Genomic DNA, 3936 nt, shown 5'->3' with positions numbered 1-3936 from the left:
ATTTGGAGGGTTGATCGTCCATTACCTCTCTTGAGGAACTAAACAGAAATTTTCGGTCCTTGTGAGCCAAAGAAAAACCGTGAGAGTAGCCTCCTTTCCTAGTTTGAAGTGCTCTCCAAATGTTTAGCAAGGTGTGGTTAAAATTTGAGGTGATTTGGTGGAGGATTAGTGCAGATTTGATGGAGAAAATTTGAAGAACTTGGTGTTCTTCCTCTTGAAGTGATGCACGGCTGTTTAGAAGAAAAAGAAAGAGTTGCACGGCAGTTTGAGGTGATAAAGTGGAGAGTTTTGATCTGGTGTGATGCTCCTATGAGAAGCCTAAGAATGTGTGGCCCAAAACACTCCAAAAGCCAACTAAGGAGAGTGCGCATACGCATGCGTTTTGTGCTCGATTTCTCTTAAGTTTGTTACACTAGTGCACTAAACCTCTAATGCACTTACATTCATATAAATATTATTCACTCTTAATTATCCTAAAATAAGGGTCTAAAGTCCCTCAATTAAATCGCACGTGTGAAAATGCGTATTTTCAATTTAAGCGCGATAAAGTGAAATCTCCAAGAAATTCTTATAACGATGGTACTAATAACTATCACTTGAATACTTAAGCATAAAAATACCTATTTTAAGACCATTGTGCAAGTTTCCAATTTTTCAAACTCACTATATTCTCAAATCGATCACTGTCTCCAAACGCGTATTCACTATTTTCACTAAACGAGCTTCCAAAAATTAATTTTCGTAACAAGTCATTTTAAAAATACATGTAAGTCATAGTTCCATATAATTGGGTCTAAAAAGGTTAGAAAATAATGTTCGGGGCAAACAGGCAATTAAATATTTAAATAAACTCATAACAGGAGTTTAAAATAAATAAATTTTGCGAGTCCTCACAACTTTTTTTAATTCACTATTGATCATTCTTACTTTTCAAAATTAATACACTCTCAATTCAAATATAGTCTCGAAAAATGTGTACTTGTTGTTCCAAATTAAACGAGTTTTCGAAAAGTAACTTTTCTAACAAAACGCTTTAAAAACATAAGAGAGACATTTTTTCATATAAATGAATTTTAAATAGTCGAATTAAATAATTAATTAAGCCAGTAAAATAAAATAAAATAAGAAAATTTTCGGGTTCTCACAAATGCTACATTGCAAAGTGGAGAATCGGCTATTTACTCAAAAGGAGTACATACTTTAGTAGCCAACTTGAAAAAAAAAGAGAGAGAGAAAAGAAAAAGGGGGAATAAAAAGAGAAAAGAAAAAATAAAAAAAAAAGAAGAAAAAAAAGAAAACAGGGGGATAAAATAAAAAAGTGAAAAGAAAAAGGGGAATAAAGAAAGTGAAAAGAAAAAGAAAAAAAGAAGAGAAAAAAAAGAAGAGAAAAGAAAAGGGGGGAGTGAGCAGAAAAAAAGAAAAAAAAAGAGAATTTTTTTTTCTATTGAACTTTGGGAGCATTTCACCTGGAGATTACATTTCTAAGTTGGGGCAACACATTATGCTTTGAATGGAAGTGATAATACCCGCCAAAATTTAGATCCCGTCCTTGCACATTTGGACGAAAGCTCAGGTAGAAGAAATTAAATGGATCAAGGAGCACAATGAGTTGCTATCTCCGATGAAAAAAAAAAAGTTGAATGTTACCTGCCATGGACAATGCTGTCAGCAAAGGATGGTTCATTGTTTATGACAAGAAAGAGAAATCTCGCCTATTTGAGGAAGGAGATACAATTTTGAAACGAATTCTTCCCATTCAAGATAAAGCTAAAGGAAAATTTGCTCCAAATTGGCAAGGGCCTTTCATTGTCAAGAAAATGTTACCCGAAGGAGCATTCATTCTTACAGAAATGGATGGATAGGTTTTTCCTCAACCAGTCAATTCAGATATGTGTAAGAAATTCTTTATCTGATTATGTGATTTTTCTTTTCGGGATACTACCTAAGGTGGATTAAAGGCGGACCTTCTTCTTTTCTTTTTGAACATCTTATCCCTAGTTTCTCCCTTTGAACCTCCAAAATAATTTAATCATTCATTTGATAGCCCTCCCTAAAGATTGCAAACCACACTCTGGGGTAAATTTTTATCTCCTATTTGTCATAAAAAAAAAGAAAAAAAAGAGAAGAAAAAGAAAAAAAAGATTCAAAAGCCAAATTGGGGCAATTTTTTCGATTTTAATACCCTCATACTGGGGCAAATATTGATAGAATACGGTCTTAGGGTTTTTGAAACCCCTTTGAAGATTTTGCTTTGAAGCCTTAACACTTCTTCTACACCCCACATAACCCCATCATAAAAATCATAAAGTCTCGACCTCCGCCTTAGTGGTATTTCTAATAAAAATCACTTAATCAAATGGCAAATGATATCAATACACCTTCACCATTTTTACATGGGAAGGGTTGTCGCGCTGATGTCATCCTTTCTTTAAATACATTTCTGAGTTGATAAAGGTCGTTGACAAGATTTATTCATTAGGTAAAAACCTGAAAGGGTGTCTTCTCAAGAAAAGAAAAAACAAAGAAAGAAAAGAAAAAATAAAAAAAATAAAAAGAAAAAAATAAAAAGAAAAAGAAAAAAGAGAAGAAAAAACAAAAACAAAAAGAAAAAAGGAAAGAAAAAAGAAAAAAGAAAAAAAAGAAAAAAGGAAAAAAATAGAAAATGAAAACAAAATAAAATAAAAATGTGTGACCTTTGTGAAAATCCGAAAGGTTAAGGTCATCAAGGTGAGATTTTGGAGCACAAGAGAATCATGAACGAAAAGCGGGATGCCGATACTTGAAATACTAGCCATTCATTCAAATCTGGTCATTAGAAAAGTTGATTTGTGGTACAAAGTGTGGTATGGCTAACTGATGCTAAAAAATTGAGAAGATTCAAAACAAGTTGCAGCACAACTCTTGAGGAGCAGTTTTGACATCGAAATATCATGCTTGCATAGTTCTCAGGGCCAAAAGGAGCACAAGGAATCACATGGTATTGGTATCATATGATCACTCTTTTTGCTTTTTCGAAAGCACGAAAAATGTGGCCTTCGTTAAATATGATTTACACTGAGGCAAATATCAAAAGGAATAAGGTCCAATTTTGGTAATACATTTTAAATCGGTTTTGGGAAAAAAAAAGTCTTTTAAAATCGAGAGGATAGTGACATATGTATGTACCTCTCAAATCTCTTGAAGAGAGACTTGTCAATGGTATTCTTCAAGTTTTAGAATTAGTCACTTTTGATTTTTTCAAAAAAAAAAATGTGTGTGTTTCTTTAATTTCTTCTAAAGTTTGAAAAAAAAAAGATTACAAATCCACCAACTTGAGCAACAATGTCAAAATGCAAAGCAGATGATTGGTTGTATAAAATTGATTCAAACTGAGTCAATTTTTGAAATGATTTTTCAGGTAAGTATTCAAGAACTTTTTCATGCAATAACGCGTGTTTTTCTATCACCGTTAGCATCGAGTACAAACTCACTAACGTGTGTTTTATTTTTTCATATCCGTTAGCATCGGGTCCAACCCACTAACGTGATCTTTATCACTGTTAGCATCGAGTACAACTCACTAACGTATGTTTTATTTTTTCATATCCGTTAGCATCGAGTCCAACCCAATAACGTGATCTTCCGTTAGCATCGGGTCCAACCCACTAATGTGATCTTTATCACCGTTAGCATCGAGTACAACTCACTAACGCGTGTTTTATTTTTTTCATATCCTTTAGCATCGGGTCCAACCCACTAACGTGATCTTTAGGGTTCAACCCACTAACGTATTTTTTATCATCACGGCAAGCTTGGGTTTTATCCCATTGATCATTTTTTATCTTTGTTGGACTTGGGTTGTATCCCACCAACTCGACAGGTTTGGGTTTTATCCCGCTGACAGTTTTTATTTTGCTGGAGTTGGGTCTTATCCCACCAATCTATTATTTCTTAACA

Source organism: Coffea arabica, chromosome 1c, assembly GCF_036785885.1.
Source record: "Coffea arabica cultivar ET-39 chromosome 1c, Coffea Arabica ET-39 HiFi, whole genome shotgun sequence".
NCBI lineage: Eukaryota > Viridiplantae > Streptophyta > Magnoliopsida > Gentianales > Rubiaceae > Coffea > Coffea arabica.
This window is presented reverse-complemented; position numbering follows the sequence as displayed.